Genomic DNA, 23,244 nt, shown 5'->3' on the forward strand with positions numbered 1-23,244 from the left:
GCGAGAGACGCGATTTTTCAGCCGGATAAGCATTCGGACTGGTCGCTGTCGTTGCTAATAAGCGCATGTTTCCCTGTCGCGAAATCTCGTCTCTCTTGCGCGTATTCACCCAAACCGTTACAACGTGAGGTAGCGAGGGTTGCGATGCAAAACGAGAGAGAGAGAGAGAGAAAAAGAGAGAAAGGAGACGGGAGGCAGAAGGAGGAGGGGAAAAAAAAGAACGGTTCTCGAATCAACTCGCGTCCGACGACTATTTGTCACGCGGCATGGCCCGCCGTTTCTTCATGAGGTGCTCGGTTTACGCATTAATCCAGCTAGATGAGAGAAAAAAAATTGTGCAAACAGCGCTTCAACGTAGGCAGCCGCTGCTTTATCCTTCTCCTCCTCGCTTTTCCACCCTTCCTTCCCTTTGTACTCTCGCCCTTTCCTCCACACCCTTAACGCATGCCGTGCAACGTTCGCGCGAGTCGGTATGACACGCAAGCTCGTAATTAAGCCGAGCTTTAATTTATCGCTTGTAATCCGTAATTGTCAACGGCGGGGGACACAAAAAAAAACGTCGGGAAATAATAATGCTAATTCGAGCAAACACACGCCGAGTCGCGCCGAGATGGAGAGACGGACTTAATGGCGATTACAATAAACGGCGCATCGGGTAAACGATCGAATATACGGCAATCGTTAGCGCGGACGAAATTAAATTCAGTGCGGTCTGACGTGGATGAAAAGACGAATAAGTCTTGATGTCAGTCAAACGCGCCGAATTGAGCAAAGTCACTCCACATTTCGGTGAATTGAGCTGATTGTACTTTTTGACGAAATATCATGCATAGTGTATTCTTTTTTTTAGCACGCTGAATGCGCGAGGGTTTTAATTGCCGTTATTTAATAAATGAACGCGAATAAAAGTATAAATAAATGGTCTTAAATGATTGGATTTAAATGTTCGCTTTAAAATCCATTAGTTTTCTCCCGTTGTATATCTAGTTTATTATTCGTCTGCACGCAGATAGTTTTTATCCCCCCGCTGTAAAAAATTCAGTATGAAAAACGTTTTCGTACTTCCCACACCATTACGCTCGCACAGAACGTTTCGGTGAAATATTAAGCTGATGAACCAAATCGATCGAGGTATACGACACAATAACGAAGGTACGTTTAATCCGCTTAATCCGTATATGACCAGCGAATTCTAAACATAAATATTTCTGGTATTTTTTTTTGTTATATAATTTACCTCTCTATCCTGTGGTATACTTTTCTAATAGTTATAAAGAAAATATAAGTTTGAAAGGGATACCTTCTAAAGGCTTAATACAGCTGCTCGTAAACACAGGCGTTTACACTGTGCCGCTATTGTCGTTGTAAAAAGTTTTCGGTTACGGCCGCACACATCGCCGGCCGTAGACGGCGCCGTCGAGACTTTCGTCGAGAGGTCGTGAGAAATTAAAGTTTCGCGAAGGGAACTAGGTACGGGATCCATAGCTCTCTCTCGTCTGACTGTTCCTTTAAAGTCCGCCAGTCGTGGCGGGTAGGAATATTGCGGTCGCCAAGGGAAATAAATCGTGCGATATGGGCGACCGCGCGCGGATTTTACGGCGGAAGGACCGACGACTCTAAGAATGCATTTCGGTTTCCTGGCGCCCAAATTAATCCGCGCGCGAGAAACGTTCGTTCGTTCCCTGCAGTTCGTTCTTTCTTGGAGCGCCGTTCGCGACCGTCGCGATAGACGCAAGTAGTTTCGCGAAGAAAACTTCGGTAGTCGAGAGCGGCTTTAATCGAATAATCTGTGAATTAAATTGCGGTCTGACCGTCTGATCTGCGCTACCTCGAGGCGACCGAAAAACGTCGATTTTTTAGTCGCGTTGAAACCATAGTAAATGTATATTTCGTATATACATAGGATATGCGAATAGATATAATTAATATACGAGAATTAAATGCAAATGCAAAGTAATGTTATGGCGATTTCCCAAAACGAACTTTAGCTCTGCAGAATATATACTAGTGGAAAAAAATTGGCTAACGTAAAAGGAAATGAAAGTTAATTTTGAAAAAGAGGATATAATGTACAGAACATTGCAAAAGTTCGATTAGAATAGGATATTTTTTTGTGATTTTTATGGGAAAAAAAATGTTAACTGTCCTTTTCCATATGCATGTAGTCAGCGTTCAACCAGACACCCTTTTAATAGATGATTTCAACGAAACACATTTTTATATTGCATAAACATTGCTTTAACAGCATTAATCTCACGGCGCGATATTGATTTCAAACCAGTAAATGGAGAATGCTGTATTCGAAAACTGCTAAAAGCAAAAAAAGTAAATAGAATAAAATCGTATTTTGAAAATAAAAGCGAAGTAGCGGGATCTGGAGACTAAACCCCGTATATATGGAGACGAAATCCCGAAGTAAAGATTCGTTGGACGGTTTTGTCTCTCGCGGAAACCGATGTAATTTCTCGCGCTTATGCTTTGCCGGGGGGGGGGGAGTTCACCGCGATTCGATCGCTCCGAAGGCCGTGATGGCCGAATTGAAATTCCGGGGACGAATGCATCTGAATGCGGACGCTTCGGCATTCGATGCAACGCGAATGCATCACGTACGCGCCAACTGCGGAGCATCGTGCGTAGGAACGTGCCCGCGGCCACGTACGCACTCTCATCCCTGCGTCGCGTCGCGTCGTCGCGTTGTAGGGGGCATCAGCTCAGACATACGGGCGGTGGCGGGAGCGGAGGAGGGACGGGAAGGCTAAGGGACGAAAGGGAACGACAGACGAATGCCCGGTTCGGCCAAGCGAAAGAGTAAGCCCGAGAGCGAACCGGACCGGAGAGCGAAGAGCCGACATCTCGAGTGCAAGAAAGCAGATGCATGTAGGACGGAAGAGAGCGAAAGAGAACACACGCGCGTGTATAAGGTGGTCCACGCTTCGGTGCCGCGGTCACTTACCTCTGACTTTCGGCCGCCATATAAGGCGGGAGGGATCCGTTCGTTTATTTTCGCTTATTAGCTTCCACTTTTCTCTTTTGAGTCAACGTAGACGGATCTCGAAGGAAGAAAGAGGGAGAAAAAAAATAGTATAAGAAATAGAATGAACTTGTCATATGTATCAATATTTTAAATTTATAACAAAAGCGCTTTTAACATGCATTTACAAACATTTAAAAAAATCTTGTTCTCTCTCTCTCTCTCTCTCTCGAGCTTACTCTTGAAATTTAATTAGTTTCTAATCTCACGTTTTGATTGTTTATATGTTCTCGTCAAGTTCATGCATTTAGAAAAAAGAATTAAAGCGAATATATTATAATATATTATAATATTTAATTTTAAAATGTCATATAATGATAATTAAATAATTCAGATGTACAACAAAAAATTGTGTCAGTAATTCTCACGTTCTCGCTCGGAGAACTCTTTTGCTAATTATCTCTCATTGAAAAATCTTTAACTATACGCACGTCGAAAGGCCATTGCGTTATAAAGTGTAATATACATAGGAATAATCCGACAAAAAATGGTCGCGCAAAAGCGAACGTGTAACACACGAGCGAAAAGTGAAAAACAGGAGACAGGGGGAAAAAAAATAGTATAATTAATATACTCTCCCCATACTTTCCATTCCAACCCTCTCAATTATCGGCGCATCCATTCTGTCAGTGTCGAAGTGTAGTTAATGAAAGCGAACAAGTCGGATCGCGTCCCCGTATAATACCGCGGTGATGCGAGAGAGCGAGCGGGTTTGCCGAAAGCGATTGAGAAAGAGAGAGCGAGAGAGAGGGGGGAGGAAGAGAGGGAGAAAGGAAGGAGAGAAAGAGAAGAGAGAACCGACCCTGCGGCATAGATGTGTTTAACGGAGACGGAAGCAGAAGTACGCGCGCTGCAACGTGAGTCGCGCGAACGGCGAATGCGAGGACGAGAGCGCGGGAGAATCAGCGCTTGCGGCGTAGCGCGGCGATAGAGCGAGAGGGAAGAGGGTGAGAGTGGTAGGGAGCGCGGGCGCTGCGAGTGGGGTGTCTCGCGCGCGCCGGCAAGGCTACGCTACGCACACCGGTCGCAGCATCCGTCCCGTGTCAGTCGACTACCGCGTTCCGTGGCGTTTGGTTGGTGTCGTGCGCGCGGACGGGCGAGAAGCCGGGTCGCCGGACGAGCGATCAACGCGTTCGCAACATTCCGGGCCGGAGCATAGGGCGATAGCAGAATTATACACTTGACAATTCAATCTCTAGTTCTGACTCCGAGATTAATCGCGCGAGAGAACTCTGCACTGAAACTTCAACAACGTCAGTCGGCTGTAAGTCGGCGGCGTGTCGCGTGACTTGTCATTTGATGTGCTGCTCCGATTTGTTGTGAACAGTTGTGCACGAGAGAGATTATCCCAGCCCCCGATTCCTTCCGTGACTTCCTGCGCCGTTTCATCGTCGTCATCGTCGTCATCGTCGTCGTCGTCGTCGTCATCGTTGTCATCCCGGAGCTCGCGGATTCCCAAGGACTCTCCTGCCATCGAGTGGTCGCCGGCCCCGTGCGGAGTAATTCAATCAGGTATGTGATTTTTTTTAACGTACCGTACACACGTGCGCGAAACGCGCGCCTAATGTGACGCATGAGTGAGCGATATCGCGCCGGCTGACGCGAAACCGTCTCCACTTTGCGTCTCCGAAATGGTCCCGCAGTTCTCTCGTCGTCGGACGAGAGTACCGAAGTTTGAACAGGATAGGTACCATTCTCAGGAGATGAATGGCACACCGCTACAGCATTTAATGCCGTTAACAGTGTGCGCCGCCGTTAATTAGTAATCCCCGTGTTCGGCCGACGCCGTGCGCGGTGTCGATTACGAGTAACGTAAAACAGTCGCGTAGGTATACATTGCTGGTGTCGTAATTAATATTGCAAATTCCGTTATTAAACGCGGCAATTTCGCCGACGGCGTAATCACGTACGACCCCCCGAGTGATGTAAACATGCAAATTAGTTGTTACACCGGGCAATATCGTCCCGGAGACATTCCGAACTCACCGGTTACTCTAAAATCCATGAGTCCGCCGCGTGCATTCTCAGTTTTTTTTTATTTGCGGTCTCATTGGTAATCAACGAACGTTAAGAATGATTAAGTGCATTGCGCAAAAACTCACGTTTATAATGATTATACATATATATATATATATATATATATATATCTCTCTCTTAAAGAAGAAGAAGAATCGATGCATTCCCGCGTGATTATCAAGAGGGGGAAGATCGATCGTTGTGGGACGAGATCTAGAATGCAAGTCGAGTTTAACGAGTTGAAATGACGAATCGTCCAGTCGCGCCGCCGCGTCCGAAATGACGTAATGCCGTATCAACGCGTTCGCATCATAAGCCACCAGTGCCGATGACCTCAAAACCGTCTCTTTTTCCTGGAGAACGCGGGGGTCTCTCCCCTTTGCCCCCGTGCGTGATGGTACCGTTTATCTTTCAAGCGCCTCCACGCAACGCACCCGGCAAACGAGTCCCTCGTCGCCGAGGCAACAGCATTTCGATCGTTTCTCGAAGAACGATGGGCGCCTCGTGTCGCGGTTCAAACGCGATGATAATCCGTTTCGTTTTTTTTTTTGCGACCGCATCGCGACCCACGCTTCGTTCAGTCGTTGCGAAATTTTTATCTCGCTATCGAGAGAACGTTCCCGTCGAGAGAAACCGATACGCGTATACGTTTTACGATCCGCCCGTTTTACGCGGATTGTAAAGACGTTTGCCATTAACGATTACGACGACCGTTCGCCTGGCAATCGCGTCGTTGTGATAATGCCGTAATAATTGACGCAGCCACGTGGCCCCCTTCCCACTTATTACGTTACAATAACATGCTCCGCGTCGCGTGCGATACAAATCGTGGGATCGTCCTGCAGTTGACTGGAGATAATCAACCTTGAACGAAAATCGCACCGTGCGCAGCTGCGATTATGTCACGCGTTACGTTTCTGCAAATAATCTGCCGGCCTTGCCACATCGGCCGTCGAATTCAATGGGATGTAATTATGTCGCGCGTACACGACAGCTCGTGTCACGAGAGGGAAAACCTCGGTATAATGAGAGAAAAAATCTCTTGCACAATCGTTTGTATTTCTCTTTATACGAAATTCTAAAATATAATAAGTATTTGTAGCTTTATATTTCCAAATTCGCGATACTTTTACGTCATAAATAAAAGTAGGGATGTTTCAAGAGAAATATAAATCTACATTTATGCAATCAAGTCAAGAGAGAAAATAGTTTATCTCGTAAAAAGAAGCAACGTTTTCTTTAACTGCGGATTTATATTTCTCCGAAAGCATCCTCTTTAATTAGGGTATTCGAGGGTAGAACTCTCGGGATCTCTTCTTACCTCATCAGAGCATATTGCAAGCATGTGCGATGTCTAATATCCCGGAACATATTTAGCTGGCAAAAAGACATCGACCCTCGGCTCTTATTTAGAAGTTTGAAAGTAGCCGTTCACTTCTTTTTTCTTCCTGAAATTAGTTCACATTTGCGTCTAAATTACTTACGGTACCATCAAATTGACGCTACCGACGCGAAGTTTCAGCAATATATATTTAATGAAAATGCGGTGCGCCTTGTCTTAAGTTGGCGCGCAACTTTTTGAATTTTGTTAACCGCAGATCAACTTCCGGCTCTTTCGCTCGTACCGACACTTCGCAACATTTTTTTTTGTTTGTTCTAAACCTCGCGCGGCTACCGAAAAAAAAGAAGCGTTTACAGCGGGATAAAACAGTGTAAAAAAAAGTGTCAGAACTTTCGGCGTTTATAACTGTCGTTTTTGGCGCAACGAGAAAATGTCACTCGTCTCGTAAAACGTCCCAGTTGTAAAAATAACTGAAACAATCAATTTGTAGGAAGCAGTTTTGACGTGTAGTGTAGACTGCCCTGTCATCGATCGTTGTTACCGTTTCACGATGGATGTGCGAGAATAAAGAACTTTGCTTCATCGCGCGCAATTCTCCTCCGTCAAAAATTGTGTATATGAAACATATACCGGGTGCGCCGCGGAATCTCCGGTTTTATTCACGAATTCTTGGCGCAATTGCGAATGGCGACAGCTATGAGAGTCATGCCAGATGTAATTTTCATTTTGGCGTCACCGTAGACCCGACGTAACGTTAAAGTTATTGCGAATAATATCAAATGTAAACTTTGCAACAAATAACGCTGCACATTTTGCGTTTGCTTTCCGCAAAACGGAGCGCATTCTACCGCGTGTTTTTCGCTTCCGTTTCTTACATTCTATACAATATGTTTGCTTCTTTCTCTTTTCCCCCGTGTCCTTTCACATGCGAGACATATGGCTATTACATATATATTCATAAATTTCAAGCGCATAGACTCCCCGCAAAAGGTACGAGGACAATTCTGGCGCTCGCGGCGGCACACGGCCTATAAGTTATTCTCGACGACGCGGGTAATTCGACGGGAATTGCTTTTAAAATTTCGTAATGCGTCGAAAAGTCGTTCGATGCAGTTAGGGTCCATTCTCTTTTATGCTTAACGCGACGATACGAGCCACTGCATTTTCCCTCATGCGCTTACAGCCCTTGTATTCCTCGTCGGGACCTTGCTTACCGTTTGCCGTTTTATTTCTTTCTTTTCCTCCTCCCCCGCCGCGCGAGTGTTGCTCACTCGACCACCCCTGCCTTTTCTCCGTCGCCTTTCTGCCGCTGCCGGAATCGAAAGAAACCCACGTTTCCAGCACGTGTCGCTCCTCGTTGCTGCCATTCTCGCGCGTTCGTTACATGTCGTCGAGTGCGCGCTCGTGAGTCTCACGAAATGTTAGAGCCGGAAAGAAGGAACCCGCCGAGAGCGATACCGGATAACGGGCGTTCAGTTTGCATCTCGCCTTGTTGCAGCTTTAGCACGTCGCTTCGTTCGTATAGTCGATTTTCGCAGTGACACGTTTCCTCTTTGCATCTTGTAATCACGTGAATATAAAAGCTTTTATTTGTCATTGTTAAACAACACGTGATATCGTCTGTTTCGAAAAACTTTAAATTTCGACAAAGTGATATCGCAACATGAGGAATAAATTGATTTACGATGCAAATTATAATATGATAAAATTGAGGTGATTGGCAGAAATAAAATTTAATTATTTGACTGATCGTCGATTTTACAACTAATTATTTATTCATAACAGCGAGCTTTTCTTAAATTTATGTAATAATGTGATTGTTTGAACATTTTTGAGATGATAATACCAGTGGCGAAGCTATTTTGCCAGGAATTTTTGTCGCGCCACGTAGATAGATAATTCATGCGAATATCGACCAGAAGCAAAACGATAGAATTTCCTGTTACGAGCCAATTTAACCCCACAAAATCGTTTCTTTGTGACGAACAACTTGCACGCACTTCCTCCGAAAGCTGAATTGCATGCGTGACACGTACGCCACCCTTAGTAATTACTGTAACGAAACTTTGTAATAAGCCTTTGATCGCGCGGGAATCGAAACACGCTTATTTTTTTCATTTGAATACTGACTTTTTAGTGTTCACAAGTATAATTGTATTCGCGAGAATTTTTAATGCCGACGAGTTGTATGTAGATTAAAGTTCATGAAGAGATGTCGTACTGAAATTACATTAATTAAATTATACGTTTCTGTCTTAATATTTTTACTTTTATATAAAGAGATAATAGAATACTGTCTTCTTCCTTCTTCGAAATAATATATTTTTGCTCAGAGCTGGGTAGTTAATTAAACGTGCATACAAGCACTGTAAGACACGGATGTCCAACGTCAAAATCTGTTTTGTTAAGGGCCGCGTAGCGTCCTGTTCTCATAAACATCCCCCCCTCCCGCCCTCCCCCGGTACGCGTACTCTTCCCGGCTTTAAAGCATGTTCCAGCCCGGGCTTTTACGACGAGAGAAATTTTAAGCACGCCATCGTCGTGTTGCTGCTCGCTCGTAAATAACGACTCCCATTGGATTCCGGGACTCGATCTAGACCGGTTGCGTTTGTCCGAACCGCGTGGATTAAAAAAAAAAAACTTCTGTTTTATTCGTCGCGCCCCGATCATGAAACGATGGGATAAAAAAAGAGCACGACTGAACGGCCGCGAGATTGGGCCGACGCAATCGGGGAACAAATCGCAGCCGGGGCGCGAAATTAGCTGAAAAAACGTTGCACTCCTTTTTTTCTGCGGTTCCGTCGCACTCGTCCACCGACTGGCAATATGTGTTAATTTCTGTACTATTTCGCCTTTTTGCTATGTCAGCGTAAAATGTTATTTGACGCGAACAAACTTTTCGACTATTCAACCAATTATTCTTCCCCAGAGCGCAGCTGTTTCCTGTGCAGCGTTTGGTGTAATATTTTTTTCTAAAGCGTCGCATGCAAACGATATTGATAGTAGCGGATGCGGGACGAGATCGAGTCATTCTATTTCAACTGAAGTCTGACCGAGTGACGTGTGCGCCGATAAGAGGAAAATGACATAAACGTATGATCTTTGAATGTAATTGCTATGAGGAGAAGAGTTCATAGTATAATTTTAGCGCGGAGTAAGAGTTTTTCGTTTGCAGAGTTTTCTTAAATGTAAAACAGTTTTTTCTTGCAATTAATGAAATAATTGATCGAAATTTAGTTTTTAGTCGAACGTCACGTAAAGAAAGTATAAATGTTTTAGAGACATGTATACATCTCACACAAGCCAGGACCAATGTAGTGTCACGGCTGTAACGTCATAAACGAAACGTTGAGCGGAACCGGTGCGTCACTTGACGTACTAGCTTCGATTTCAGTTTTTCATCTCCTCCTCCAAGCCGTTTGACTTGCAACTTCTATTCCGCATTTAAAGCGGAAATTAAGCGGTGCCCATCGACGAGCATGTACCGCTTGTCTCTCTCGCCATTCTTGTCTTTTCCTCGTACTTTACCTTTACATTACGTTCTCCCTTTCCTCTTTCGTCCCTCTCTCCCTCCCCTTTCCCCCCGATTGCACGAAACACAATTTAACTCCGTCTAGGGAAAATGCGAAAATCTTTGCGAAATGCGGAAGCGCATCGGCGGAATATTAATCGGTTTGCGGAGGTAAATCGAACTTGCGTTCGGCAAAACGGGCAGAGTAACATGTGCGGGAAAATCGAATGAATAATGTAAGAAAGTGGTCGAGGAGACGCGAGGAGGGAGGATATCGCATATCCCGCCCTCAAATGAGTTCTGCGAGAAACAGATTTAATGGGATGAGCCAACATTTGTCGTGAGACACATTTTATTTCGTGAATTTTTCATATTCGGCGAGGGATTGGCTTCGAAATAATCCCCCTCCCCCAATTCGGTTCCCCTACTTTCTCTATTTACATCTAGTATCTAGTTCATATTACATTCCATGTATTTGCGGCGAATTTTACAAGGAATATGCAGGTCGTGATGGTAAAGGCTTCCGACAGACCGTCGGCGGTCGTATGCAGCGAGGTGCATCACGTTGCGCTCGGGGCCTCGATGTGCGCGATGCACATTACGTTCATAGGGAGAGAGAGATCGTGTAGCGTGACTTGAGACTTTGGGAATTCGGACCGCGAAAGCAATAACGCACCGTCACGGAAATGGTTCGCCACTGTCAGCCGCATATACGCGCGATCGTCGCGTATGCACTCGGCAAACCCCCATACCATGGAGGACGTACAGCTGCAAATTTCACGTATCGACGTATTAAAGCGCGCGGCGGTACAGTTTTGATGTATGCGGGGCGAAAAATCGATACGCCCGTCATCCCGCGATCTGCAACATTTATACGCAAATAAATGCGATGCGTTGCGTTTATTCGGTTTGAACAAAAATTGAGAAATTCTGGATAATGGCATTTACAACAAGCTACACCTTCAACCGCGAATGAAATAGCGAGTCCGTTATTATGACTCCCTGCATCGTAATACACCTTTCTGCCTTTCGTTATAATTTTCATCGACGATATAATGGACCAAGTTTATCTTTTCAAAAATACGCACGGCAAAAAATTAAATTTTCCTTAAAAAAAAATACGCTTTTATTTGAGATATGTATTTTTTAATATTTAACAATCGTAAACATGTACAATTATAAGATAATTGATATCTAAACTTACTTTTTTCCGTTATTTTTATTTTATTTATTTGATAACAACAAATATGTTTTTTATATGAAGTTTAAAAATGTATAAGAGAAAAACAGAACTGATAATCAGAATATATGGCAAAATTTAATTTGCAGCGGACAAGAATAAGGGTAAGAATAATTCCTTGAATAAGCTTCCTTGGATTCCTTTATGCCAAGAGTTTGTATTATACATACATTCAAATTGGCTGTGCTTTGATGACAGTGCTTATTTATTCGAATGATCAACTATCGAATTTCGCGATAATTGCGCTTTCGGAGAAATTTAAGTGGTCCTTTCGGAGCTCTCCCGTTCACTCTTGTATGCAAGCGCGTGAACGCGCACAGAAGGCGAGGAGACGAGATGAGATGAGATGAGACGAGACGAGACGAGACGAGACGAGACGAGACGAAACTAGAAGCAGACGTGCAGAAGCGAACTCTCGTCGGACGTGGTTTGAAACGCAGCACTCACCTTCCGCGTCTTCCGATGGAATTCCCAGCATCCTCGATGTTCCACGACTCGTTCCGGAGAGCCCTCCAAAGAGGGACTCGCACGCGCGCTCGTATCGGGCGGACTAAAGCAGAATGTTTCCAGTCAAGCTATACTCGACGTGGAATTTGATCCCAGTGAACGTTTGAAATCGCGACACATGCACACTGCCGAGAGTGCGTTAGCTCTTAGCTCCCTCGAACTTTAATCTTTCCCGCCCGCCACGTCCCTACCATTCCTTCCTGTTTCAGGAAAGCCCGTGCATCCTTCTGCTTTTAATATTTAAACGCCACCGTGTACCGAGGGGACACTATTGCGCGATTCACAGGATGTACATTGAGGGGTGGTTTTGGTTGGCGGAAGTTTTGGATGTTCGTCAACGGACATGGGTCGACGCGACCCTCCCCCTCCGACGTTAATTTTAATCGCAAGATACGAGGGACGAGGGAGAAATTTGTATATGGTTGATTCCTGTCGTGAAAACCGCAATCGCGAAAACACCACCCCGAGAGAACTCTTCTCCATCATTTTTTTTATATCATTCTTGAAGTACGCGGAAAAGATTCCGCGCAAGATCGGGCAAATGGGAGGAATGATCTTTCGGGAAATTTCGGCGTCATCACGGTATGTTCCCCTTAAGTGCTCTATCCCGCACAATCGGACTATTCATCCACCTTTCCCGATCGCGCCGTGGTACCGGCGCGGTCGGCTATTACGGCCCGCACTCGGGGTGAAATTAGGGTCGTTTAGCACGGCGATTTCTGACGTGCGAATGCGTGCATCTGTAGTTTCGCTCTCGAAATTGCGCCGCTCAAGGGCAGAAAGCGCCCGCGTGCGCGCTTATAGCTGTCTGCCAGCGGATTATCGACGCGATATCTCGCGGTTTGCGCGCCCGGCCGCACTCCCGGTCCCCCCCGCCGCGCGCGCGCGCCGAACTCCGAACTCCGTGTATCATGCGTTAGCATCATGCGAGCACCAAACGGAAGCCCCGTTGCGGATCGAGAGTATCGATATCGACTGGATATTTATCGCCGGTTGCGCCTCGCGCAACGCTTTCGTTCCCGGTTCGCCGCGCCGCACGCTGCGTGCTTTCGGACGCCGCTTCGTCTTGTTATTGCCGTCCCGCTGCTGTTGCGGTTGCGAGCCCGACAGGTAATTCATCATACCGCGCGAGTACGCACGGCCGCTTCATCAACGATGATACGCGAAATTTCGCGGTCGAGAGTATCGAAAATGCCCGTCGGTTAATCTCGAAATATCATCGCGCGATCGTTCAAAACTTTTTATTCCGAGAATTGTGAGAAAAGCCAGCTAAGTTAGTATACGTCAATTATAAGAAAGATTATAAGGCTAATATTTAATGTAATAAACCGAGTTTATTCAATTTTTTCATCTTGTACATTTGTATAGATTTTGTATTAAGCGCGAAAAGAGAGAAAAAAAAAGAACTTGTAATTTAGTTCCTTTAATAAAATGACATACATTTCTGTTTGTATTAAAATACGTTAAACACGATTGAAATAGAATAGTTATATTACTCACCGAAATGGACTGCGAGATAAAAGTTTTAAAAGTGTCGCGTATAAATGTGGAATAGATAGAAAAACTTAAAAATTTTCTATCAGATTCTTGGAATGTAAAATGAGGGTACTCGGTAATGGTATTTCAAGTTCCCGAATTCTCCGTCGCTTAAAGGTTAACGAACGGTAACAGCGATCAGAGTTCGGAACTGACGTGGCGGAACCCGCTTTGGCACGGTTTGAATCGAAAGCCGCGCATTGGAGTTTCGCCTCAGCCTCAGTGCCTCTATCCTTTATCGGACCTAAATCGAAATTACTAAGCCACTGCGAAATTGTACACCGGCGAGGTTACTGAAGGCGCGACGTAAAATCTGCATGGCGAATGTACGGGAGCGCAGTGCGGGAGAATAAATTTACGAGTGCGGGCGTAAGGAGAACAACCGATGTCATTGTGCGACTGTGAAAAGTGGAAGGAAGTGAGTGTTTTACGGGGCAGATACAAGACGTTCGTTCTTCTTATTTCCAGGTCGCGGAATTAGTGATGCGACCTTGTTTTCATTCGCGTTATACGAAATCTAATTTCTATATAAATAACCCGATATATTATCATTCGATAAATTGGTATGATTTCATTTAATTTCAAGCGAACTTTACTTTATCAGATTTTCTCAATTATCTAGTTTTCGAGTTTTAGCTTCTGCAAATCTTTTATATAGATTTAAAAAATTACCAAATATGATAAAATGTGATTAAATCAAGGCAGGGAAAAAATATCTTTATTTGAAAAAAAAATACAACATTGTCTCTTTTAAGTTCACTATTATAAATATTATTTAATGTTCCGTTAAAATTATCGCGTTTGAATTTTGAGGTGCCTATAAATGTACGAGTTTTCCCAACGATGTTACGATAAAACGTAATTATTATTTATGTCACTCGCCTAGAAGGCCGCGAATGACCGGGCGGCTATAAAATACGCTCGATGCACATATAAAGTCACTGAAAGTGCGTGCGATACTGGCCGCTTTTTCTCGAACAAATTATCGGGTCGCATGCGTTCTCGTTTAATCTCGCTTTTGCATTTGCAGTGTGTCGCGCACGGGGCAAACTCGCCCCCTTTTTTTCAGGTCGTACATCAGAGAGTTGGCGTATCCTTTTTTCTGCATTTGCCAGCGTCAGATACACACGTGTACGTGTGCTATCCCATTGAATATGCAATGAGAATGTGCTCGGAAATTTCGCGCTTTTTCTTTTTTTTTTTTAGCCACAGCTTTTCATCTCTTTCCACACGCGTCTCTGTCCACCTTCTTCCTTTGGAAAGATCCGAACCGGCAGACTTGAATAAAGACGTAATTTCTGATTATAGCGTAATTCTCGACTTGGAGAGAGAAAATGTCTTTGATATCTTCGTGCGATAATTGTAAAAAGATTTTCCTTTTCTCAATTTAGAAAAATAGCTTATATATTATATTTGATATTTATATTAATAAAATGAAGCATGAAAAATAAAACGTATCATATCATCTTGTAATATAATATTTTAACGTTTTCATTATCAGAAAATTTCTCATTTTTGGTTATTTAGATAACAATATTGGGATAACAATAAAATAAAGCTTCCATGTTATTACGATATTTTTTATTGAATATTCGTTTTTTATCGAATATTTCATTTCTCTTTCTCTCTGTTTATATTAATTTTATTAAAAATTGAGAAGAAAAAAGACCCCTTCTAGGCGTTTCGTGCGGTGTTTTGTTGTTGAGAGGACGTAAAGGAAAATCAAAACTGAATGTAATTCTGGAATGCGTGGGCGGTGGAGGATCGACCCGTAGCTCTTTCTCCAACTCGGATTATCGTGGAAGGGACGAGTAAAACACGAACTCCGAAGGCAGGTAGCTGCTCTCTCGTTATTTCACTAATTGTGACTCGTTGCTGCCTTACCTTTGTTTTCGCCGCGTCTCACTTCAGAATTAAAACATCCACGTAGTTCGCTCCGGTGGTCAGCTCTTCGCCCCCTACCTTCCCAACCTTTATTCACTGATCCCTGTGCTTTCTTTTGTTTCTCGTGAAGAAGTCGGGGGCGAAACTTTCAGGAGAGAAACGTCTCCCCTCCCCCCATCCGCGCGCTCCTGAGTTGGCTCCGGTACTTTTCAGAAAACGTCGCCGACGGCCGGTTGCGGTTTGCTTTACTCTTCGCTTTCCGTAAATTGTTCGTATTTAACGGATGTTGCTACATCCGGTAAATTCAAGACTGTCATCCGGCTCCGCTCGGGCAACAAATCTCGAGTTAATTAACAATAGGGTTCTCTGCTACACGCGGGCATGGAATACCTCTGGATGGAGAGGGGACAGAGAGATAGAGAGAGAGAGAGAGAGAGGCAGAGAGATACTGGTAGCGCAGATTTAGAATAATTTCGACCGCGAAACAGTGTTATTACACGCAGCGGTTGCATGCATGCGCTCGCCACAAGTGTAAGTGGTATTACACTGGGAGTCGCCGGCTAACATGCAATTCTCATGCATTATAGCGAATCCTGCACTAGCGGGAAATAATCCGGATTTTATTTTAATAAAATTGAGTTTCGAGCTATTTCAAATTTCACATTGATGATCGAAAAGAAACAAAATTCTCTATACGAAATCGCTCCTCTGGGGGAAAATTTTTTTTTCAAAGGGCTGGTAGCCGGTGGTGGATGCCGCGTCGCTTTTACGATCGTATGCAAAGTGCTCGGATTTCCATGAAGAACATAATTCATCGACACTGAACGAGTTCAGTCGCTGAGTCATCACTTTGCAACTTTTACCTTATTCACCTTCACACCTTTGCACCTTTCCGATAAATCGGGGGGGGGGGAGGGAGGGGGAGGAAAATTTTGGTGAGCAAGATCGAGGTATTAAAAGGTATTAACCGGTATTACTTGAATGGGGCATTACTTAAATTAACATTGTACTAATTCCTCCGCTTACGTAACATTCCCTGAGATTCAAATTATTATAATAACTTTTTGAATTATCAACATTATTATTGTGCAAATTATTGTTTTGTACATATGGAATTAATGCATAAATTTTAATAATATTGTGTATGTACAAACGGTAGCTGTGTACGATGTGTCCTGCACAACGGTAGCTGTGTACGATGTGTCCTGCACATTTATCTAATTTTTCGTTTAACATAGCAAGCTCGATAGTTAAAGAAAATATATAAGTTATAATTTAGGAAGTGTAAAGGATCGGTCGAGACGATAAGAATTTTCATCGTTATTTGCCTTCCCTTATATTACCGTCTTATCAGTATAGATTACCGTATATGTTACGTCTGGGGATTATTAATACCCAGGTATCACGCGATCAGCGTGTAAATTGTGATCGACAGTTTACCCGTCGACTTACGTCCGACCGGGAGGGTTGTTGTAAGCTGCGGCTTCGCCACTTGGTAATCCTCCTTGGTTATCTCGAATAGACTCTCGCCGTTTCGTGGCTGTTGATGCGCGATGCCTGAAACTTGCGGCGATTCCCGCGGCGCGATGCTTGGTGAATCGCGCGAGTATGTTCGGTAGCTGATAGCCGGTCGAATCCTATTGCTCCTCCGCCGGCTGATGCGCGTATTGAACAGGTCCGTATCCCCGACGATCGTTCAGAACGTTCTCCCCGATACTTGCGCGTTCGACCGCGAATAGAATGCCGTTAGAGAATTATGCTGCCGGGATACGCGATACACCCCGTGAATATATACCTCGGCGCGTTCTCTCGCGTGATTCGGGGGCTCGATATTATATTAAGATCGCGGCGATAGCGGTAATCCGCAACGAGTGGCGAGCGAAACTTTCGCAGTTTCCCGCTCCGCGTAATCACGATCGTTTATGTGTTTAGTGGCGTATAAGCGGTTGGTTAAAATTTAATATACATATACCTCGTATCTCTCTCATTTTCGAGAACCGGAAGAATCAATGAAAACGGAGAACGCAAAAAGTTCAGGTATTTCGTCAGGATATTTTTTTTTATTGTACATTGACAAATTTAGAATTCTGTTGTCAAAATAATTTGCGTGCTCACTAAAATAATCTGTTTTCTTGTTTTATGAACTAAAAAAAATTTGATACACAGTTTCATACCCCACTTTGGCAGCGTATAGCGGGAAACAATAAAACAGTTAATTTAATGGAATTTTATTTAATTGAATTTTATTCGCATGTATTTCGGCAGGATTGTTCTAGCAAAACGATTCAGTTAATTCTGACAGACCTTCTATGAATGCTCGCAGCTACCCCGGAATGGATCCACGCGGATTTTTCAGCGAAAACCCTCTCGGCGAATAGTGATTTTGTCGCGGTTTTTTGTCTCCCGCGCCTAGCTTCGTGAATTTGATACAAAAAATCGTGCGGAATATAAATGTATTGATCATGTTCACTGTGTGCGTGCGCATTTATATCGCGCGTAAATAAAATAAAAATTATACTGGAGACTTTATTATAATTCTTAATCGTTATATTATTCTAATCGTATATATATAAATGACATTGAAAATTATTAAACCATCGTTGATGACATACCTTTATTTCTTATGATATGGCTCACTATTCATAGGATTTGTGTAATACATGCATATATTCGCTCGCGTTTCCAAACTCCCGTGGAGAAGTAAATTTTCGCCGCAGTATCCATCTGATATACATTTATGCCTCATGTAAAAGGAAAAACGGGGAAGAGATAGGTAGAGAAGTTATGGAAAAATGAAAGAATTAGGGAAGAAAGCTGTAATAAAGATAAGAAGTTAAGAAAGATGGGAAGAGAGAGCGAGAGAGAGAGAAAGACAAAAAAAATAATAAAATGAAAAGTAATGATGGGAAAGGGTTAAAGGGAAGGAAGAGTACATACGCAGGATAAGAGCGCGGAGAAAATCGGGATTAAGTAATAGGATAAGGAAATGGTAGAGCATAGCGTGCATAAGAAGAGGAGCGCGGGCAGTTAAGAAGGGAGTGAAAAAAGAATAAGAAGGCGTATACGCATGCGGAATAATGTGCGAGCAAAGTTGTGAGACGGTAGACCACTCAGGCTCTGCCCAAATATAGTCTACGTATATTTAAACCTTTCGCGTGCATCATTTTGGATGCGATCCAAAAGTACGGTAAAACACTGATTACCGAAATACCAAAATATCTCAAACGCGATATTAAAATACTCCGTCCGCGATATTAAAATACTAGCTCGAGCGACATATTCCATTATTGATCTTGTAGAACCCGAATATTAGACGCTCCAATTTTTACATACATTTTTTTAATAACAAAAATGCAATAATTTGATTTTTATTCACTTCAAAGATGTGACTGATATTTTAAAAGTAAAAGTCGCTTATAAAATACAAAAAATGTGTACATGCACGTGTATGTATACACGTATCGAATATATTTTTATTTAACAACATTCATAATTTTTGTATTTTTATTTCTGGATTAAAGTCACTCTCCGCTTAGTAGAGCAATTTATGTAATGTGGATCGTTTTATAAGCGATGGAAAATGCTCGAGCGAGTGTAAAACGATATAATTACTACACTGTTAGTGATGGATTTTTTTTTAATCGACGACACATACGCGCTTTTAATCGGTCATTCGCGTGAATTAAGCGCGGTAATCGCGAACTAAAACCAACGGGACAACGAGAGGAGGGAGGGGAGAGAGAGAGAGAGAGAGAGAGAGGGAGAGAGGATGAGTAGAAATTTCCATAATTCTCGCAATTCGTTTCTGGCCTAGAGCCCTCGGCGAGGGGAGATGATGAGAGAGAAGGAGAGAACAGGAGGAGGCCACAAGGGCGGGCTAAGGGTGGCGCAAAATATTCGCTCGTGGCTCTCTTTCATCTCCAGTTCCGCAGCAAAATGCAAATGGTCGCATTGTTCTGCGCAGCGGAACGCTGTTCCGTCGCGGGGGAGAAAGGGCGCGACGCGAGCTTGAAATATCGAAATTGCCGTTGGGATGTTCTTTCGGCCGCCTATCTAGGCCAGCGATAGTTTCGGGTTTTGTCTCGCGATAGCGCGGCTACGATTTGATGCTACGAGCGTTTTTATGCTACGAGCGTTCGCGCGACAGAAGTTCAGAGTCCCCTGGGCGAGGCGATATTTATCATTTGTCTGCGCCGTAGAATCTTATACGCGATTTCGCAACAGCGAGAGTTGTCTAGAAAAAAGAAACCACATCTTCTTTTCACAACAAACTTTTTGCTCGGCCTTGCATTCAATTTTTCCGCAACGATAAGACGTCGGGGACGTCTACATTTTTCGAACGGATGAACGATTGAAAATAAAGATCTCTCTGGTTGAACGAAGATACGAGATAAAAAATAAAGCGAAATTATATTATTTGGAAAATGCTGTTTATTAGATAAAAATCATGACTTGTACGAGAATTTTTAATTCATATACACATATTATTTCATTCTTATAAATAGTTACATTAATATATATGTATATATTTAATTCTTAACTTGTACAAATTAGAAAGAATAAAATTTGATATATAATAATATGTATCACAATTTTCTTTTTTTTTTATTATTACTTTTATCTCATTACTCTACTTCTCTAATTTTATCAACATCTATTGAAATTATTTTTTCAGTACACTTCAATCTTATCTGATGCGCTCTTCTGCGCACGCTGGCTTTGCAATTCTGTTTGTCATCTGTACGCCAGAAAGGGTTGACGATTCTAACTTCGTTGTCATCGGCCAGACACTGCTCTCCCTTGTTCATACCCACGTATCGTCACTTCTTGTTTTGCGATCAGAGTTACTGCCAGTCAAAGCTGTGGCGGCTTTGTGTTCGGCTGCAATAACGCGTCTCTTTTTTTCTCCGAAATTCCAGAGACCTTGCCATCGGTATTTTCGCGGATAAAAGGGATGAACGGCAAAACGAACTTCTTTGCGCAATTCGAATAAACGATTTTAGGGTACGGCGAGTAAAGGATCAATTTTCTACTTATAAACCATGTTTTACGTCGTTCAAAACACATACAGTATAGGTATACCATGGCAGCTTATACTTTGCTTGTTACGAGCTTACTTCAGCATTATTATTTAAGTTGCGAGATTGAACGTTTTAAGATGCCTTAAAGATAAAACTCGATTTAAGACGGAATACTTTGGTTTTTGGATCAGCTTTTTCTTATCTTCTTTATCTTAGACGATAGCCTCTTTTCCTCCCCCTTTCCCCCTTCCCCCCCGATCTCGTTTTCTCTCGAAAACGTACGTACTTTGGGAACGTGAGATCGAGTACTTCGCCGTGTGGCGTTTCAGGATGACGCATGATATTGCCGATTTCGCGGTGCGGCGCTTCGCTGATGAACCGCTCTTCTCGCGGAGAACGTACACGGAAAACACGGAAAACACAGCGGAATAAGTTTCTTCCAGAAGTTTTCCAATATTTCGTCGGTTCCAACGGTAATAAGAATGGTGTCCACGTGGACCTTGCCGTGGGATGAAATATGCGACTCCGGCTCCGGCGGGGGGGGCGTGCGGACGCCGCGGTACCTCCATCTGCGGTTCGGAGACCACTGCAGTGCTCTTATAACGCGCCACTGTTGCTGCCTGCGCGCGTGGTTGGTTTTGTTTTACCTTCCTTTTTCCCAAAGTGGCGACCGCAATGTTGCCGCGCTTTTCGACAGATTCATCGGCGCGCCCTCGCATTTGCGGGCCGGGGTCGAGATCCCCTTTTTCCTCTCGTTTCCCCTCGCGATAATTAAGGCGCGAGGCGAAACGTAGCTTCCGACCTCGTTGCATAATTATACGGGAGCGCTTAAAAAGTACCGTTGTTATGTTTCGCGCGCGTATATACAGACACAATCGTTGTGCTCATACCGCTATTATGCATTTCATTATCTTATCTTGCTTCTCTCACTCGGAATATAATAAACCGATTTTAAGCGGTCTATTTCGTTTTATAGCGCGGAGCAGAAAACGCGCGTGCCTCTCTTTTAACACGTTGCACGTTACTTCGAGAGATATCCTCTCCTTAATTAACGTTACACGGTACACTTAACCTTTTCCGCATTTATCCCGCAAGACACGGCGCGAGTGAGCCAAGTATTTTAATTAATTCACGATCCATCGCGCCCCCGTGACGTGCGTCTCACGCGCAACGGGGCACTTATTTACCCTTACGTCAGGCTGCATCGTATGCACTTTGCGCGGATGCGCGTGTACCGAATTAATCACTCCGCCGCCGCCCCGGCTGCGATCTCGAGAATTACGGATATTTATAGCGAAGCCGATTCTGATGCAAATGAGGGGGAGGGGAGGGTTTTCCATCCTGATAAAGTCGTTTGTCCCCCTCCTCTTTTCCCCTCTCCCTCTCCTCCTTTCCCTCCGCTTCTCGCGCTTACCGAGTGTACCGCTTTAAATTATCTGATGCGCTCTCTCTTCCGTGGAGCGCGATAAAATCCCTCCGTTCTCTGGGTGCTACGGAGAGGAAATCGACAATAAAAATACTTTATTAAGTTCTCCCCGCGCTAAAAATTCTGAGCGCGTGAACCGTCGACCTCGTTGTGTAGCCGATAACTTTATTCCCGACCGATAACTTGAAAACTATCGGTACGCCAATACTTTAATTGAGGCGGAATCTGTTCCCAATTGATGGATCCAAATCGTCGTTTAAAGTCCTATATATACAATGTATACGCTTGTCGGACACATTCTCACGTGTAACAATATATGTCAGCGTTATTAATTCTGTCTCGGTCTCTCTCTCTCTCTCATTTAACATTATTAGATTTGGGGAAGGGGAAAGTTTCGCATTTCGGTATATCAAGTATTCGTTTGCGCGTTAATTTTAGTTTAATCTCGCAGTTTATGCATATGGAAAACCGATTGAGATACAATTTACGGAGTCCCGTATTCGTCGCCCGTCGCGTCGTTTTCCCAATTAGACGCGGCCGATGAAATTCGTCGTGCGAGCGACAATAATTTCGTTGCTAGCTCGCGAGTTAGCTTCCAGCCACCGGGGACCTTCGTTAAATTACACCAGCGACGTCTAGGGAGACGCGGCAACTTAATTAATTGCTACAGGCGGCAGAATAAATCGTTTTACGATCATACGGTAGAAATCACATTTTTTTTCCTCACGGGGAGGGGAAACAAATAAAGGGCGAAGCGATAAAAAGGGGAATTTCAACGGTAATTACACGGTATTAAAATCCATAAAGTGTTTGTGGCATAATTTTCTTTTCAGTCTCTAGCCGTGATTTCGCATTATAATATACGCGATTTATGGTCGAGCGAGTTTACCTTTTTCACTCCTCCCTTATTTCATACGTCTACCTCATTTGTACGTACGGATGGAAGTCTGATTTTTTTTGCGCTCTTTTGCCTCGCTTCGAATCTTCCCACCATTCCTCTCTCTTCCCCTCCCCCCCCGTCTCTCTCTCTCTTTTCTCCAATCCATCCTTTCTCGGATATTTATTTTTCCTCGCGTTTGCTTGATCCGCGTAGTCATTATTCAACCACCCCAATTTCCGGCTACCACTCGCGAACAAATGAAAATATTTGCCCGGGAGATTTGCAGGTTTGATTGCTGAATTTCCTCGTCGGTTTTCTTATTCCGGGTACGCAGCGGAAGCGTAACGGCTGCGATTTATTTTTGACGCATGATATTACATGCTTTCGAAAAGGTAAAGTGGATGGATAAAATATTACTGCGTATACTCTCGCGGAGAGGTGGGACGGGGAAGAAAAGGCAGACATTCCATTTATATATATAAAGTGGCTCAATTTGCCACGATCGTTTTTTTTTCCTGAGGACATTTTTACGTACCTATATAAGGTTTTATATTACCTATAAAAGGTTTCCAAAAAATAGAAAAAATAGAAAAATGTATGGACGTAAAAATGTATGTTTACGTAAGGTGTATGAAAAGATTTTTATTCAGAAATAGATAATTTAAGATACATAAAAGTCGACGTATATAATATAAATTGTTATAGATCGTATAAAAAATAAATCAAAGTAGTCAATATTTCTGAATGAGATGAAAATGAACACTTTTTTATTTCTTTCGTATTATTTGTATTATTTAAATATATATCTATATAAAAACAAGATACAGCTGCATTTGACAGATCGTCTTGA

The 23,244-nt window shown here is 43.4% G+C and overlaps 1 protein-coding gene across 1 annotated transcript in view; it reads left to right on the forward strand.

The window, feature by feature from the left end:
* Positions 1-4,474: 4,474 nt before the first annotated feature.
* Positions 4,475-23,244, forward strand: part of LOC105450998 (prolyl 4-hydroxylase subunit alpha-1) — an 82,491-nt gene continuing 63,721 nt past the window's right edge. Inside the window, exon 1 of the mRNA XM_011691172.1 lies at positions 4,475-4,543. The gene's annotated coding sequence lies outside the window, so the exon portion shown is untranslated. The remainder of the gene's footprint in view (positions 4,544-23,244) is intronic.

The sequence above is a fragment of the Wasmannia auropunctata genome, unplaced genomic scaffold (genome assembly GCF_000956235.1).
Source record: "Wasmannia auropunctata unplaced genomic scaffold, wasmannia.A_1.0 LD336053.1, whole genome shotgun sequence".
NCBI lineage: Eukaryota > Metazoa > Arthropoda > Insecta > Hymenoptera > Formicidae > Wasmannia > Wasmannia auropunctata.